Below are 19,867 nucleotides of genomic sequence, written 5' to 3'. Positions count from 1 at the left end.
CCATCTCTTGTGTGGTAGGAGATAATTCGATTGATCGTGCACTATTAGATTTAGGGGCAAGTGTTAACCTCCTTCCTTATTCAGTCTACGAGAAGTTCGGATTAGGTGAATTAAAGCCTACTTCGGTGTCCCTGCAATTGGTTGATCGATCTGTTAAAATACCACGAGGAACAATTGAAGATGTCCTAGTCAAGGTCGACAAATTTTATTTCCCAGTCGATTTCATCGTCCTTGATATGGAACCTGTGCCCAATCTCAAGAAACAGATCCCCATGATTCTTGGTCGTCCCTTTCTAGCTACAGCCAATGCATGTATTAACTGTAGAACGGGGGTGATGGATATATCCTTTGGAAACATGAAAGTCAAACTGAATATATTTCACGCCTCCGATCAACCCGCAAGGGAAGATGAGTGCTTCCTAGTGGACAAAATGGACGATCTTGTAGAAGAAGCCCTTCCCTACATTTTGGCAGATGACCCTTTGGAAGCATGTTTAGCCCATTTTGACATTGATAATTTTGACTTAAACAAGGCCATAGAAGAAGTCAATGTCCTACTTGACAATCCGTCTCCCACAAATTCTCATCCTTGGCGTATCCGATATGAACCTCTTCCTACCCTTTCTAGTACGCCACAGTGCCCCTCCATCGAGTCCCCTCCCAAACTTGAGTTAAAGCCACTCCCGGTAACCCTTAAGTATGCTTTTCTAGGACCCGAAGACACCCTACCTATAATCATCGCGGTTGACCTGTCGGACAAACAAGAGAGTCAACTTTTGAGTGTACTCGGAGAACACAAACATGCAATTGGATGGTCCGTAACTGATCTGAAGGGGATTGACCCATCCATTTGCATGCATCGCATTCACCTAGAAGAAGATGCAAAACCGACCCGTGAAATGCAAAGGAGACTCAACCCTAACTTAAAAGAGGTGGTCAAGAAAGAGGTAGTAAAGTTGCTAGATGCCGGAATCATTTACCCTATCTCTGATAGCAACTGGGTGAGTCCGACTCAAGTAGTACCAAAGAAGTCGGGCATTACTGTGGTTGAAAATGCAGAAGGAGAGTTGATGCCCACACGCACGACCACTAGCTGGCGTGTTTGTATTGACTACAGGAAGTTAAACTCCATGACTAGAAAGGACCATTTTTCTTTACCCTTTATTGACCAAATATTAGAAAGGTTAGCCGGTCAGGGTTTCTACTATTTTCTAGATGGTTATTCTGAATATAACCAAGTGGCCGTGTATCCCGATGATCAAGAGAAAACCACTTTCACATGTCCATTTGGGACATTTGCGTATAGGAGAATGCCATTTGGATTATGCAATGCACCCGCGATATTTCAACGATGCATGATGGCAATTTTCTCTAACATGGTAGAAAAATTTTTGGAAGTATTCATGGATGATTTTTCAGTTTTTGGTCCCTCATTCGATGATTGTCTCAATAATTTAGCCCTGGTTCTGAGAAGATGTAAGGAGACCAATCTAGTGCTAAGTTGGGAAAAGAGCCATTTCATGGTTCAAGAGGATATAGTTTTGGGACACATTGTGTCCAAAAGGGGTATTGAGGTAGATAAAGCAAAAGTTGATCTTATTTCTAATCTTCCTCCACCCAAATCTATGAAACAAATTCGTTCTTTTCTAGGCCATGCAGGTTTTTACCGTCGCTTCATTAAAGACTTCAGTAAAATCTCTAGGCTCTTGTGCAATCTCCTTGCCAAGGATACACCCTTTGTCTTTGATGAAGCATGTAAAGAGGCCTTTGAAAAACTTCGATCTAAGTTGTCTACAGCACCTGTCATACAACCTCCCAATTGGAACCTTCCATTTGAACTTATGTGTGACGCATCTGACTATGCCATTGGGGCGGTTTTAGGGCAACGGCTAGAGAAGTTACCTCATGTCATCTACTACGCTAGTAAGACACTCTCAGATGCACAATTGAATTACACCACTACTGAGAAAGAATTACTAGCTGTAGTATTTGCTTTGGACAAATTTCAGTCCTATCTCTTAGGGTCCAAGGTTATTGTGTTTACTGATCATTCTGCTCTCCGATACTTTCTTTCAAAGAAGGACACCAAGCCTCGCCTAATTCGATGGATCCTGTTGTTACAGGAATTTAATCTAGAAATTCGTGATAAGAAAGGCACCACAAATGTTGTAGCAGACCATTTGTCTAGAATCATTCTCGAGCCTCCTCATAACATTTCACCACTTCATGACTCCTTTTCAGATGAACAATTGTTTGAGGTACAACAAGTGAAAACACCATGGTTTGCTAACATAGTGAACTATCTTGCCATAGGACAAATTTTCGATCATTGGTCCAAGCAGGACAAGAATCGATTCTTTTCGCAAGTTAAGTTCTACCTTTGGGATGACCCCGATCTGTTTAAGTACTGTCCTAATCAAGTAATTCGTCGATGTGTGCCGGAATGTGAATTTCAGAGTATTCTTGAGTTTTGTCATACCCAAGCCTGTGGAGGACATTTTGGGGGTAGAAAAACTGCAGCTAAAGTCTTACAAAGTGGATTCTATTGGCCCTCCTTGTTCAAAGATGCTCACAATTTTTGTCGGGCTTGTGAGCGATGCCAGCGAATGGGTACAATCACCCGTAGAGATATGATGCCACTTAACCCCATTTTAATTATAGAAATTTTTGATGTCTGGGGTATTGACTTCATGGGTCCTTTTCCACGTTCTTTTGGTTTTGAGTACATTCTTGTCGGGGTAGATTATATCTCGAAGTGGGTAGAAGCTGTTGCCACTAGGACTAATGATCATAAAGTTGTGGTTAAGTTCTTACAAACAAATATATTTAGTCGCTTTGGCACACCCCGAGCTATCATTAGTGATGGGGGATCACATTTCTGCAACCGATCTTTTGAAGCTTTGGTTCGCAAGTATTCAATCACCCACAAAGTTGCCACCCCGTACCATCCCCAAACAAGTGGACAAGTTGAAGTTTCCAATAGGGAGATAAAACACATCTTAGAGAAAACAATACGCCCTGATAGGAAAGATTGGTCTCAGAGATTAAACGATTCTCTCTGGGCTTATTGTACTGCCTATAAGACTCCTATTGGCATGTCTCCTTATCGACTGATTTTTGGAAAAGCTTGTCACTTACCCGTAGAACTTGAGCATAGAGCTTTTTGGGCCATTAAAAAGTTTAACTTCGATATGGCATCAGCGGGTTCTAACCGGAAACTTTAATTGAACGAGCTTGAAGAGTTACGCAATGAGGCGTATGAGAATGCCAAAATATATAAGGCAAGGACTAAAGCTTTTCATGACAAATACATTAACCGTAAGTCTTTCGAGCCTAATCAAAAGGTTTGGCTATTTAATTCCAAATTGCGTCTCTTCCCTGGTAAACTTCGCTCTAGGTGGGACGGTCCATTTTTAGTTAGAAAAGTTTTTTCTCATGGTGCGGTAGAAATTCAAGACATCAATGATGGTCGTATCCTGAACGTCAATGGTCAGAGACTGAAACCTTATATAGAATGTGTTGCAGATGGACAGTTAATTGAATCTCTTGATTTGATGGATCCTATTTATCGGGATAATTAAGAATGTACTGTGTTTGGCTGAAGACGTTAAACTTAGCGCTTGTTGGGAGGCAACCCAATTTTCATAGATTATTTTTGCATATTTTCTTATCACATTTTTTTTCAGGTGTCCTCATATTATTGATGCAACTAAGGTACAATGCTTCTATCCTCCATATGCATCATATTTTCATCCAGAATAAAAATAATTAAAAAAAATATATAAAAAAATATATATATTAATATAATATGTTTAAAAGTAAAAAGAATAAATAAATAAATAAATAAATAAAACATTGAGGACAATGTCTGGTCTAAGTTGGGGGGTATAGGATTCAAATTTTTGAAAATTTTTTTTACCTCAAAAAAAAAATAAAAAAAAATAAAAATAAAAAAATAAAATAAAAATAATAATAATAATAATTTCTATGCCTTAGTGCTGAAATGATAAACACACGAAGTATATAAAATCTAAAAGCCTTAGTGCCTTAGTGCTGAATGCTCGTTACACGTAGGAATCATTACAAGAGTAAAAGTGCATAATTTATTTAAAATAAATAAAAAAATAAATAGAGAAAGAGAAAATAATATTGACCTTGAAAAAGACGATAGTGTGAAAGCCGTCGTTGTAAAAATTCGAGTAAACTGGAATATTACAGATAAAGCCCATGAGGTATTAAAGTAAACATCCACAACTCTCGAAATCCTACAAGATAGGATGATTTTGAATCAGTGATTAGGTCTTATCTGACCAATTCTTGGAAACTACTAACTTTAGCAGTATTTTGGAGAATCTAAATCCTTAGCTTGTGTATGGTCCAGCTATCACCGAGCACCCAAGTATAAATGAGTCTTACAACTCCCTAACGAAAACTTAATAACTTCAACTTAAGTTGCGTACTGACCTAGGATTTGGGCTGACTTAGTAATTAAAACTTTGTGTGCTTTTGAAATTCTTGGCATTAATGCATTTGAAATTAGATTTTATAAAATAATAAAATAAATTCTTTCGACAGCAGTTTGTGGGTATCTGAGCCGGAAACCCTTACAAGATAAAACTCGTCCACTAGGGCCACCTAGGGTTTTAAAGCCTTATTGCATACGGTAAATGCAATCGCGATTCCTGCGAAAGTGAGTTAGTTTTTATTTTGCTCGAGGACTAGCAAAACGTAGGTTTGGGGGTGTGTGATAAGTGTGAAATAATGTCAATTATTATCTTACTCATAACACTTATCATTGTTTTTATGCACATATTTTAAATTTAAACATGAGAAAATGTGTTTTCCTTCAGCATTTTATTTTAAATAAATTATTCAAGTTTGATTGATTTTCTTTATTTTATTGGTCGAGTCTAATGTATGCAGGTCGAGTCAAATTCATTTGGGATGATCGCATGCACCTTGCGAATTAAATCCTCTCAGATTTTCGATTCAACCGTTCATCCCAACTTTACTGTTTCTTTCACATTCAATTGAGCTTGACCTTTCGTTCATGTCATTATATCCTTCCACGTGCAATCTTGTGACCAACAAATAGAGCCCGTCCAAAGAACAGAGCCGTGTCTTTCCTCATCCGAGTCAAGCCAGTTTTCTTCCGGATTAATCCCATGAATCAAATCCTCTCATCCACGTTTGATCCCAGCCGAACACATCCACATCTCAGCGTCATCATAGAAGCTCGCGTTCTGTTTCTCCGCGACCTCCTCCACGTCATTCTTTTTTTCCTCCCCCGCATGACCCCAGCAACACCATCTTCCTCCACGTCTCTCTACCAAACATCCCAGCCATCCCAAGATAAAGCCGAATCCAACATCTTTCTGGATTATCTCCGTTGTCCCAGATCCTCTTCTTCTTCCGCGATGAGATCCAGCGCCTCCCAGCCGAGATCTTCTCGGCTTCAAAGATTGTATTCCATCTCCCAGCCAAATCCTCTCCTCTGCATATCTTCCCATCATCCTTATCCCTTCCCGCATCCATGGATAACAGCTTCAAACGCATCCTCTGTTTCATCGGAACCGAACCATCCCAAGCTTCATCCCGAAGCCCCTGCATCTCGATTCTTCCGGCACCTCATCTAAGCCGTGAACAGCACCCCAGCATCTTCCGGATGAGCATTCCATCTTCTTCTGACTTCTTCTCATCCACAAATCCAAACCAAATGCATAACAGAAGCACCCTTATCCCAAGGAACAGACCCGTATGAGATCTTCTCCCCTGTTTCACGCATGACCAGCCATTCCCAAGCTTCACGGAAGCTTCATCTAAACTGTCAACCGAATCCAAGTTTTTCTCCTGTTTCGGAATCAAGTCCCAATATCCCACGGAACAGCTCCTCCCGCGATGTTTGCAAAACAAACTTCTATCTTTATCCAACACCCAAGCTGCCGAATCCCATGGAACATCTCCCCTTTTCCCAACTGAATCGAGTTCATCCTCCCATGATCCACTCATCTTCCAGCTGCATCCATTTCATTCCAGCTCCATCCTTGCGAGTTTCACGGCATCCAAACATCCCCTGTTTCTCCACGAGTCCCAACTTCTTCCCGTTCGCAATGGCTCTGCATCTTTATCTCTTCTTCGGAACAGAATCCCAGCATCCCAAGATTCCCCTGTTTCGGAATAGAAGCTCAGATAGGTTCCATCTATCCTCCCATTCGCGAAGACTTCATCAGCTACGGATATTCCGCATCCCAGCCGGATTCTCAAGCCTCCCAGCGTACGGATTAACAGCAATATCTTCCGAGCTTAAGCATCCATTCACCGTCCACGTGGATCCAACCTTCATCTCCTCCATGCGTCTCTCGTTCACGGTTTGATTCCAACCTTCAGAATCCCAGCAGTTTTGATTCGAAGTTATCCTCTGCTTGAAATCAGAGATGGAGCAGTGGGGAAGAGTGGCTATAAAAGGCCATCAGCCTTTGGCATAAGGGGGTATCGAAGGTTCAGCAAACTTCTTCCATCCAGTGCTCCCACTGTCATCATGCCATCTTCTTCTCCTTTCTCACACTGAGTTCCCACGGTAGCCAGAGGAAGGGATGATCCGAGATCCTGAGAAGTTTCTACCGAAGCCAGAGAGGGGAGAATACAACGGGAGAAAGGAGGCTGCAGTGATGGATGTCCTCTGTTTTGCCGTTGACACCTGTATCTGCCACTACATGGAAGCTTAAATTCCCAACTAGGGCTGGATGAAGCCCTAACAAAGGCGACAACGGTTCTTGTATTTTTATTTTGTTTTTGGGATTGTATGAACTCAATTGATCTTATTGAATATCCTTTTACTTCATACTTAGGGTCTGTGATTTTAAATATGACGTTTATACAACTGTTCTTCATGATCACTAAGTTAATAGAAGATAATCCATGCTAAAGAAAGATGCAGTGTCCTGCCATCTTATTTTAGGGTAGACATTTCATACCTACTGAAGATGGGTTTTTCTAAAATTACTTTAGTGAAATTTTATTCAAATGCTTATTAGGCTTGTAGCCAATTTGCATAATAATCCAAGAATAAATTAAAAATACAATTAACCCTTGTTTCGATGTTAGTGGTGAATTCCTTGCCCTAGGTTCCCTTAAACTGATATCCCTTTAATTGCATTTTCTTTTATTAAATTGCTTAGTTTAATAGTCTTCACAAATTCATCCTTTTAAATATTTTTATTTTTAAGAAAGCAACTATACCCCAATCCCTGTGGATCGATACCCGTAATCACTATCCTACTAGATACGTGCTATTGCGTGGTCTTTAAAGTTGACTATCAGCATCAGGAGGAGGACAGTACAAATAAGGAGGAGGAGGCCGGATCCATCCAAGTCCGGGCGAGAGAGGAGGAGAGGCTATGGAACCAGGGAAGCCAACATTCCGATCTTCCCAGCCGGGCTTGGGAGGAGAGAAGCAAGCCGGGAGAGAAAACAGTGTGCCCTATTTTCTGAACCAAAGAAAGAAAAAAAAAAGGGATTTATGCTTTATTTTATTTATTCTATGCTAACCCCTTTTATAAAAATGCTTGCATCTCATATGGATAGCTAAATCTCTTTTAGCTAAGACCGAAAAGCCTATTATTTTCTTCATGTATTTTCTTTAATCATCAATAGAATTTTAACATTTTTGATTTGATTTATGGTGCAGTAGATTGATAGAAATTATTTTAAACTTATATATTTTCTTTGATTTGTTATTTTCCCCGGGTATAACAGATGCTTAGAAATCCCTGTAGTTTAAAATAGAATTACTGTAATGCTGCCCATAAAACTAAATCTATTTTATTATGATTAATAGATGATTTTAAGAAAAGAATGATGAAGTGTTAGACTGAATCCTGACGCCTTAGTTATATCCTTGTCAATTCTAATATTATTTAGCCTTTAGTTTTGTTCACTGTCAAATCCCTGTGGATTCGATCTCGGACTCACCGAGAATATTACTTTGCTACACCCTATACTTGGGGTATCCTACGTTTAATTTCTCTTTTAAAAAGAGCAAGTTAAAATCGTAGCATACAGGCTTAGGTTCGAACCTATGGGGTCACACGCATAGAAGTTTCTAGGTTGATCAAATGGCTGATTGATGATTAAGAATCATTCAGGGGTAATTTGGTCAATTCGATTGACAAATTATCCTAAGCAAAAGTTGCATTAAAATAATTATTGAATTATTGAAGGGTTAATTAGTAATTAGATTTATTAATAAATTCAATTTGATTGAATTATTGGACTTTAATTAAGCCAAATTGAGATTTAATTTGGGCTAAATTAGGGTTTGACCTAATTCGATCGGGTTCGATCCGAGCCGATTGGGCATAACCTAATTGATCGAACTTGACCCAATTGGATTGGGATTGACTCAAGTCAATTAAGAGTCGTTATTTGATAAGGATTAAGAGTCCAAATAATCAGAATTTATTATGGAGAAGAATTCCTAAAATTTAGGACCCTATCTTTCTTTCTTGGAGAAGAAAGGTACCTCATCCTTATCCCTAAAAGTAGTGGTGCCTATCCTCTTTATTTTTGGCCAATTTTTTGCATGAGGAAAGAGGAGGCATGGGGCTATTTTTAAGAAAAATATGGCACCTCAATTCATCCTAAAAAGATAGGAATCATATCCCTAATTTGTAGGGACTGCATGACGCATCAAGCAGGGTGGCGTGCAGCTGAAGTTTGGGGTACAATAATCCTATAATTTGTAGAGATTCTTGGCACAAGATTAAAAGAGAATTTGTTCATCTCTTAGCTTCCGATTCACCAAAATTTTTTGAAAATTTTATCAGCCAAATTCGTTGGCCAAAAGAGGTGTGAGGCGTGGGGGGTCTTTTGGCTATAAAAGGACCCCCACACCTAGGGTTTGTTGAGATGGACTTTAGAAAGGGTTCTAAATTCTAGAAAAATTTTGAGAGCCAGCCACATTCTCTCCTCCTTCTTCTCCTTCATCTCCATCCTTCATCCTCTCAAAGAAGAATCAAAAGTTGAGTGCTTCGAGGGAGAAAAGTTCAGCCACTGCAGCACCTCTATATGAGCTAGCACTCCTACAGTTGTGGATCTTCCTAGAGCTTCGCGTGGACTATCCGTAGAGGCCGGACATGTGTGCCGCTATACAAGGTGATCAACGCATCATCAAAGTTCTCAAAGCAAAAAGGTATGAGATCTGATCTTATTAAAAATTAAAATTAGAAATCAACTAGGTTGCTGAAATTCTGCATGACTACATGTTAGACATAGAATCATGCCTACTTGTTTAGGATAAATGTTTAAAATCCTGAATCTATTTTTGTTGTAGAGATATGATCTCTAGCATGCATAGGAATTAAATAGTTTAATTCATGCTTCCGCTGTAAAATTTTTAAAAATATATGCATGCGACCACCAGGGTTTCCAACAGTGGTGTCAAAGCCAGGTTCAAAGTAGTTTAAACATTTATGCCTAAAACAAGTTTTCTAATCCTAGTAGTCAAGTAATCTGATTGGAATGATCACCAGGCCGTCCGATCATAGGAGAAAGAAGGGTTCATAACCCTCTTTTGCCATTCAATGGGATCTCTTATGGCGTGTAGGGGTGCCACTATGATTCAATCCTTGAAGATGAACCACAAAAAGAAGATTAAAAGTAGTTTTAATCTTTATAATTAAATCTAAAATCATGGATATGTTTAGATCAGATTTAAAAGAGATTTATAATTGATTTAGTTGCTGTTTTTACATGATTAATTAGATCTGAAAAATAGAATGCATGTGATGCATGAGATCTAGGTAAATTCATGTTGATGTATATGCGATATAAAGAACATGAATAAATCTGAAATCATAAACTTGTTTAGATTAGAACTAAATGAAATTTATAATTTATTTATTTTTTGATTTTGTATGACAAATCAAATCTTAAAACAAATGCATATCATGTATGTTGTTTAAGTTAATTCATATGAGTTTGTATATGTGATATATGGACATAAATCATCTAAGATTTAAACATGAATTAAATCTGAATTTTAACATGATTAATTACAAATCTCAGATCTGAAAAATAAGTTTTAAGAACTGAAACTTTGTAGTTAATATGTAATTAAGAATAATGCAATGATCTGAATTTCATAAACTTATACTTAATTAAGAATTAAGTGATGATGAAAACCTAGATCTAGAATTGTGAACTCAATTCAATGACATTGCATAATTCATGGAGCATTTGGGTTAGCTCAAATCAAGTTCTTAAGATTGGATTAGACCTAGGGTTAGAATCAAACATGGTCTAATTAGAGTTGATTGATCAAATCTAATTAAGTAGTAACTAGATTAGGTCAAGGAAACTCTAGGTCAAATACAATAGTTGCAGATTGATCAATTCTATGTCTTTGATCAGACCAAGATGGAACTTAATTTAGGCTCCGTGGTTGAGCCCGAGTCATTAGGATGGTCAAAATCAAAATTGATTAACCAATCGGTGTCTAAGGTAAGTTTGGCAGACTCGACCGATGGTTTTTAATTGGGAGCTACTCGCACTGATGCGTCTTTATCGAGTTAATGGCATATCCCTTCCACCGATCTCACTTACCTGGCCGATTTGGTCAATTATTTTTGATTGGATCATTTAATAATTCAAGTTAACCCATGCCTGTAAGAAAAATTAGTTTGACTGATTTTCGTACCTCCTTAACCCGTTTGAATCTAATTCTTTATAATCTGACTTGGTGAAGTCAGTAGGAGAATTTAGGTTAATCGGATCTTCTTATCTATCCTAATTTAATCCTCTAAAATTATTAGGTCCTTAAAATCAAATAGTTATGGGGATAACTAGGTCATAGCCTCCCATTAAGTTAGATGATAATGAGTCCAATGTTTCGATAATCATTGGAGGCGCCACATGCCTAGTGCTTATCGGGCATTGGAATTATCATTTGATATATGATGAGTCGAGTGTACCCTCAATAGGTGATCAGGTGGGCCGAGCCACACTCGGGCTTGGTCATCTATTAGTTGATTACACGGAACTCTATCATTTAATGATTGGACCTAACCAGAATCTTTGGTGGAGGCACCACATGCCTACCAAAGAGACTGGAGCAAAATTATCACTAGAAATTATTTGGTAAAACAATTGGTTCAGAACCTACCAATGGGTGCATATGGGTTGGTCGAGCCACACTCGGGCCCATATGCGATCAATAGGGTTTTAGTTCTCACTAAAGATTTAAGTGTAATTCTTCGAATTTGAGGTAGAGGCTACAAATTTGTATAAAATAGTGGGAGGACCTTTAGACTAAAGTCCAAATCTTTATGGTATTGTCAATTCATATACTGATAGCCAATTTTCTTTTTATGCAGAAATGGCCACTAGTTTGTCACTTCGTTCATTGTTGGATAATGACAAGTTGACTGGACCTAATTTCAATAACTAGCTTAGAAAACTTAAGATTATGCTAGAGCATAAATGGATCTTTTATGTGATAACGTATCCAGCACCTGAGCAGCCTGCTGCTAATGCACGGGGTACGATCAGAGAAACTTATCAGAAGTAGCTCAATGACCGTATCACTGTCCGATGCATTATGCTTGCTGCAATGAGCGACGAGTTCAGTCGCCGGTTCGAGAATGCCCAGCCCGAAGAAATTGTTCAAGTGTTGAACGAATCTTTTGGCACCCCCAACGATGTTGAAAGGTACAAGACTAGTTGTGCTATTTTCAGTGCACAGATGAAGGATGGGGCATCGGTGACTAATCATGTATTGTACATGATTGAGTTGATCGAGCACCTAAGCACTCTCGGTTTTTTCCTTCATGATCAATTGGGAAAAGATGCTATACTGAACTCTCTTCCTGGTTCATACCGTCCATTTCTCACCAATTTTCGTATGACGAAACCGGTAGTAAATTATCACCAATTGTTGGGTTTACTACAAACTTTTGAGAAGGATCACCAACTCCTAAAAGGATCGGTGAATTTAGTGGGAGGTTCGTCCAAGAGTCGTGGTCCCTTTAAGAAAGGGAAGAAGAAAAACAAAAATCAAAAGAAAAAGGTGCATCATGCCGAGCAGAGTCAGACTAAGAAGAAGAAGGCTGATCAGAGTAAGGCAGAGTGCTTCTACTGTAAGAAGAAAGGGCATTGGAAGAGGAATTGTCCTCTGTACATTGCATCTCTTGATCCGAACAGGCCTAAAAAAAGTGAAAAATCAGTTGCCAATCAAGGTATTTATATAATAACGCCTTGTAATTTTTCTATTTGTGATAATTCGACTTGGGTATTGGATACCAGTAGTCTTTTTAATATTTGCAATTCGTTGCAGGGACTTCAGGTCAGTGAGAGGTTTGAAGAAGGAGAAAGAATCCTGAATGTTAGAGATGGAAGATCCGTTCCAGTTCTAGCTTTAGGAATTCTTAAACTTGTATTCAGCTCTCATGTAAATGTCCTTAGTGATTGTCACTATTGTCCAAGTTTATTGAATGTCATTTCTGTAGGCCTTTTGGCCAAAAATGGTTATGAAATATCAATAAAAAAGGATTATTGCAATATCATTTGGAATGGTGTTGCTGTAATGAATGAAATTCTGAGTAATAGCATTTATATTTTGTCACAGCCTGTTCATGTAATGTACAAGTCCAATAAGCATCCTAGAATAGATAATGTCATGGATGTCTACCTTTGGCATCATAGGCTAGGTCATATTAACAAGAATAGGATGACCAGGTTAAATAAAGAGGGAATCCTCAATGTTAATGATTGTGAATCATTAACAACCTGTGAATCATGCCTTCTTGGTAAGATGACCAAGTCACCTTTTACTGAAAAAGGTGAACGAGCCAATGACTTATTGACCCTAGTACATTATGATGTATATGGGCCAATGAGCACAAATGCTAGAGGCGGATATGCATATTTCATTACTTTCACAGACGACGTTTCGAGGTATGGTTATGTCTATTTAATAAGACATAAATCTGAAGCATTTGAAATGTTTAAATTGTATTGTAATGAAGTAGAAAAACAAACTGAAAAAAGTATTAAAACTCTTCGATCAGATCGAGGGGGTGAATACCTTTCCAATGAGTTTTTGACATATCTGGAAGAGAATGGGATTCTTTCCTAATGGACTCCTCCTGGTACACCGCAGTATAACGACGTGTCAGAAAGGAGAAATCGAACTCTATTAGATATGGTTCGATCCATGATGGGGTTTGCTGATCTGCCCATATTCTTTTGGGGATATTCACTTGAGTCAGCCTGTTCTATACTTAATAAGGTTCCAAGTAAATCTATGAATAAAACACCACATGAGATGTGGACGAGACGAAAACCGGTACTCTTTCACCTTAGGGTTTGGGGGTGTCCGGCGTACGTCAAACATTTAAAGACAGACAAACTTGAACCCAAGTCTGACAAATGTTTCTTTATCGGTTATCCTAAAAAAACTAAAGGATACTATTTCTACCTTGCTGAAGAACAAAAGTTATTCATAAGCAATAGAGCTATTTTCTTAGAGAAAGAATTTCTTAGTGAAGGAACTAATAGCTCTAATGTTGAGCTTAGGAAAGTTTAACATGTAGAAGACCCGACACCATCCACTAAACCAATTGAGTCGGATTTGATTAGATCAGATCCAGAACCCATCTTAGATGCACCATTAAGGCGATCAGGTAGAGTACCACGTCAGCCGGACAGATACTATGGTTTCTTGGTCCGGGACGGGGATCCTGTCGAACTTGATGAAAATGATGAGGATCCGATCACCTACATGGGTGCAATGCAGAGGTATGACTCTGATGCATGGCTTGGAGCCATGCAATCCGAAATGGAATCTAAGAAGGTCGATGATGTATTGACATTAGTTGACCCATCCGAAGGGATTAAACTCATAGGGTGTAAGTGGATTTTCAAAAGGAAACGGGGCGCAGATGGAAAGGTAGAGACCTATAAAGCCCGTCTGGTTGCCAAAGGATATCGTCAGCGTTATGGTATTGACTATGACGAGACGTTTTCTCCTGTGGCAATGCTCAAATTCATTCGGATTATGCTTGCGATAGCAGCACACTTAGATTATGAAATCTGGCAAATGGATATAAAGACCACTTTTCTAAATGGAGATTTAGAAGAGGAGGTGTATATGATGCAACCTGAAGGTTTTATATCTACAGATGAGTCTAAGGTGTGCAAGCTTCAAAAATCCATTTATGCATTAAAGCAAGCTTCACGGAGTTAGAACATACGATTTGATAAGGTGATCAAATCGTATGGCTTCATTAAGAATAAAGAGGAACCTTGCATTTATAAATGGGCAAATGGTTCAGTTATTATATTTCTTGTTTTGTATGTGGATGACATTCTTCTAATCGGAAATGACATTCCTACATTACAAGGAATAAAGGTTTGGCTATCATCTTAATTTGCCATGAAGGATTTGGGAGAAGCATCTTACATCCTAGGGATGAAGATCTATAGAGATAGATCTAGAAGATTGCTTGGATTATCCCAATCCACATACATTGATACTATACTGAAGAGGTTCAGTATGATTAATTCCAAAAAAGGCTATCTTTCGATGGGCCATGGAATTAACCTCTCTAAGAGGGATTATCCGACAACCCCTCAAGAAAGAGAGAGTATGGATAGAATTTCATATGCTTCGGCAGTGGGATCTATAATGTATGCCATGATATGTACTAGACCAGACGTGGCATACTCACTAGAAGTAGTGAGCAGATACCAGTCTGATCCAGGTAGCAACCACTGAAAGGTTGTAAAAACTATCCTTAAATATTTGAGAAATACTAAAGACCAGTGGCTTGTCTTCGGTGATTCTGACTTAAAACTTGAGGGATATACTGATTCAAGTTTTCAGTCAAATCAAGATGATAGCAAAAATGTGTCGGGATATATCTTTACTCTTAAGGTTGGGGCCATCTGTTGGAAGAGTTCCAAGTAGCATACAGTGGCAGATTTTACATGTGAAGCAGAATACATCGCAGCATCTGATGCCGCCAAGGAAGCTGTATGGTTGCGGAAGTTCATCACTAAGCTTGGAGTGACACCCTCCATTGATGGTCCAGTGACTGTATTTTGTGACAACACTGGAGCCATAGCTCAAGCAAGAGAAGCCAAAGCACATCAGCGGACCAAGCATATTCTACGTCGCTACCACCTGGTTCGAGAGATCGTCGAACGAGGTGACATTGATCTTCAGAAGATTGATACAAAAGAAAATCTGGCTGGCCCATTTACCAAAGTCCTCGGCATCAAGGAGTTCAACGAACACAAGTCGAAGATGGGTATTAGATACTGTGCCGATTGGCTTTAGGCTAAGTGGGAGTTGTTGGAAATTGTATCCTAAATGTCAATCATCAGTATGTTGATGATTGAATTTTGTAAATGAATTGACAAATTAATAAAGTGTTATTTGGCATTATTCATCATGTCATTGTACATCTTCAAATGAACTCTTATATGATGAAGTCCTTAGGACTTGTTTTATGATAAAGGAGGATTTATCTTCAAGTCCTTAAAACTGTTCACGATCAAATGATATGCTATTACTAGGACGACAGCATTATCGAGATTAGGTCGTGTGACATATACATTGGTTGTCCTCTTAACCAAGGAGTGTGGAGACACTGATATGTCACACAGGTGAAGTGTAGGAGTACATTTCACTGAACGTGACCAATTCCGGAATGCTCTACTGTCAAGAGATGTTTCGAGTGGATATGGGTATAAGTTTGGCCCTCTGACCTGAGACCGCAACCTGTGACTAGCAAGCAACTCACTGTACTTTGGTACCAGACTACCTGAATTTCTAATTTAGTGACGGAAGATCACTAAGTACAGTCAAGTACTTACGTAGTCAGTTGTGAGTCAAGATGAAATTGACCCCTCCTGGAAACAAGAGATAATGCCTTGTGTTCAATTTAGCAAAACCTTGGCCAGGATAATCCTTGTGAGGAGTCACAAGATTTTTAAAGTTGAATCACATCATGGATGCACTTATTACAGAGTTAACAGAACTCTGAAGTCGTCCTGGCATTTAGGAGTCATAGAGATAAATTATACGGTAACCATAGTCCAAGGATTCTTAAATGTTGCTTTGCAAACATTCGGCCTATCCGGACGTCGGGTATCATTGCTTGATGGTCATTTCGATTAGTACAAGAAGTTGTTCTTGTGCTACCGGCTTAGATTCGAACCTATGGGGTCACACGCATAGAAGTTTCTAGGTTGATCAAATGGCTGATTGATGATTAAGAATCATTCAGGGGTAATTTGGTCAATTCGATTGATAAATTATCCTAAGAAAAAGTTGCATTAAAATAATTATTGAATTATTGGAGGGTTAATTAGTAATTGGATTACTAATAAATTCAATTTGATTGAATTATTGAACTTTAATTAAGCCAAATTGAATTAGATTCAATTTGGGCTAAATTAGGGTTTGACCTAATTCGATCGGGTTCGACCCGAGCCGATTGGGCATAACCTAATTGATCGGACTTGACCTAATTGGATTGAGATTGACTCAAGTCAATTAAGAGTCCTTATTTGATGAGGATTAAGAGTTCAAATAATCAGAATTTATTATGGAGAAGAATTTCTAAAATTTAGGATCCTAACTTTTTTTCTTGAAGAAGAAAGATACCTCATCCTTATCCCTAAAAGCAGTGGTGCCTATCCTCTTTATTTTTGGCCAATTTTTGGCGTGAAAAAAGAGGAGGCGTGGGGCTATTTTTTAGAAAAATATGGCGCCTCAAATCTTCCTAAAAAGATAGGAATCAAATCCCTAATTTGTAGGGACTGCATGATGCATCAAGCAGGGTGGCGTGTAGCTAAAGTTTGGGGTGCAATAATCCTCTGATTTTTAGGGATTCTTGGCACAAGATTAAAAGAGAATTTGTTCATCCCTTAGCTGCCGATTCACCAGAATTTTTTGGGAATTTTATCAGCCAAATTCGTTGGCCAAAAGAGATGTGAGTCGTGGGGGGTCTTTTGGCTATAAAAGGACCCCCACACCTAGGGTTTGTTGAGATGGTCTTTAGAAAGGGTGCTAAATTCTGGAAAAATTCTGAGAGCCAGCCACCTTCTCTCCTCCTTCTTCTCCTTCATCTCCATCCTTCATCCTCTCAAACAACAATCAAAAGTTAAGTGCTTCGAGGGAGAAAAGTTCAGCCACTGCAGCACCTCTGCACGAGCTAGCACTCCTGCAGCTGTGGATCTTCCTAGAGCTTCACGTGGACTATCCGTAGAGGACAGACACGTGTGCGGCTATACAAGGTGATCAAGGCATCATCAAAGTTCTCAAATCAAAAAGGTATGAGATTTGATCTTATTAAAAATTAAAATTAGAAATCAACTAGATTGCTGAAATTCTGCATGACTACATGTTAGACATAAAATCATGCCTACTTGTTTAGGATAAATGTTTAAAGTCCTGGATCTATTTTTGTTATGGAGATATGATCTCTAGCATGCATAGAAATTAAATAGTTTAATTCATGCTTCTGCTGTAAAATTTTTAAAAATATATGCATGCGACCACCAGGGTTTCCAACAAGTTCATTAATGGTTGGACCTAACCAGGATTTTCAGTGGAGGCCTCCGCCTATTGATTACCACATAGGGCAAAATTGATTACTAGAAATTGTTTAGAGAAACAATTGGTAATGTACCTACTCTTAGATGCACATGGATTGGCCGAGCCTTCCTCGGGCCCGTATGCAGTCTATGCGGATTCTAGTACCCACTAAGGAATTAAAGTAATTCCTCGAATTAAAGGTAGAGGCTATTAATTCGATTAATATAGTAGAAGAAAACTTTAGACTAAAGTCCAAGTCTTTAGGATTAAATAAATCATATGCTGATTAGTTGGGTTTTTCTTTATTTTTCAGATATGGCTAACTCATTGTCTCTCCGAACACTATTAGACAATGATAAGCTTAATGGACCTAACTTCGATAGCTAGTATCGAAAGTTGAAAATAGTATTAGAGCATGAGCGGATCCTATATGTGATATCGGATCCAACACCTAAGGAACCTGTAGCCAATGCACCATGTGCAATCAGAGATGCTTATCAGAAGTGGCTCAACGATTGCACTACAGTGCACTGCATCATGAGGGCCTCGATGAATGACGAGTTTAGTCGTAAATTCGAGGAAGCGCAACCAGTGGAAATCCTTCAAATGTTGAAGGAGTCTTTCGGCACACCTGATGATGTCAAACGATATAAGACCTCCTGTGCTATATTCAATGCCCGCATGAGGGAAGGGGCATCGGTCACCGATCATGTATTGTACATGGTCGAACAAATCGATCGCCTGAGTAAACTTGGCTTTCCTTTGCACGAGCAATTGGGCAAGGATGCCATTTTGAACTCACTTTCCAAGTCCTATCTGACCTTCCTTAGTCATTATAGAATGACTAAACCTAAAGTATCCTATCATCGTTTGCTAGGTTTACTGCAGACCTATGAGAAGGATCACCAACTCAAAAAGGAGTCCGTGAATGTGGTAGGTGGGACTTCTGCAGGACTTTCTTCCTTTAAGAAAGGAAAGAAGAAGAAGGTGCAGAAAACTCGTGCTGGGGTCTCTAAGCCCAGCTAGACTAAGAAGCATAAAGCCGATAAAAGCAAGACAGAGTGCTTCTTCTGTAAGAAGATGGGTCATTGAAAGCGGAACTGTCCGGCTTACATAGCGTCCCTTGATCCAAACAGGCCTAAGAAGAAAAAGCAGCAAATAGTTGCTGCACAAGATAATTATATGATAATACCTTGTAATTTTTCTGTTTATGATTCTACTGCTTGGGTATTGGATACCGGAAGTCCAATTAATATTTGCAATTCGTTGCAGAAATTTCAAGTTAGTAGAAGATTCAAGAATGGCGAAAGATTCCTGAACGTTGGAGATGGAAGATCAGTTCCAGTCCTAGCTTTAGGAGTCATTGAGCTTATTTTTGAATCTAGAGTAGTCATATTAGATGATTATCATTATTGTCCAGCATTTTTGATGAATGTCATCTCTGTAGGCCTTTTGACCAAAAATGGTTATTATTTATCAATAAAAAAAAAATTTTGTGATATCATTCTAAAAGGTATTAAAAATTTCCATGGACAATTGAAACATGACATTTATACTCTATCACTGCCTGTGAATGTAATGTACGCTTCTAATAAACATCCTAAGTTAGATAATATCAATGAAGCCTATTTGTGGCATTACCGGCTAGGTCACATAAATAAAAACATGATAAACAGGTTAGCCCAACAGGGCATTTTAGAAATCAATGATTGTGAATCATTGCCAACTTGTGAATTCTGTCTTCTAGGTAAGATGACCAAGTTACTTTTTTTCTAGAAAGGGTGAACGAGCCAGCGATGTTCTTGGCCTCATACATACTGATGTATATGGACCTATGAACGTAAGTGCCAAAGGTGATTATGCCTACTTCATAACCTTCACAAATGACCTATCCAGGTATGGGTATGTCTATCTGATGAAGCATAAGTCCGAATCATTTGAAATGTTCAAACAATTTCATAATGAAGTAGACAAACAGACTGGAAAGAGTATTAAGATCCTTCGGTTAGACCGAGGAGGAGAATATCTTTCCGGTGATTTCTTGACTTATCTAAAGGAGAATGAGATTTTCTCACAATGGACCCCTTCAGGAACACCTCAGCACAATGGTGTATCCGAAAGGAGGAATCGAACTCTGTTAGACATGGTTAGATCCATGATGTGGTTTACTAGTTTGCCTCTATCTTTTTGGGGTTATGCTTTAGAGTCTGTATGTATAATACTAAATAAGGTTCCAAGTAAGTCTATTGAGAAGACTCCATATGA

The sequence above is a fragment of the Phoenix dactylifera genome, chromosome 14 (assembly GCF_051530095.1).
Source record: "Phoenix dactylifera cultivar Ajwa chromosome 14, Ajwa_hap1_PhDact_Kaust_v1.1, whole genome shotgun sequence".
Lineage (NCBI taxonomy): Eukaryota > Viridiplantae > Streptophyta > Magnoliopsida > Arecales > Arecaceae > Phoenix > Phoenix dactylifera.
Note: the sequence above shows the minus strand (reverse complement) of the source record.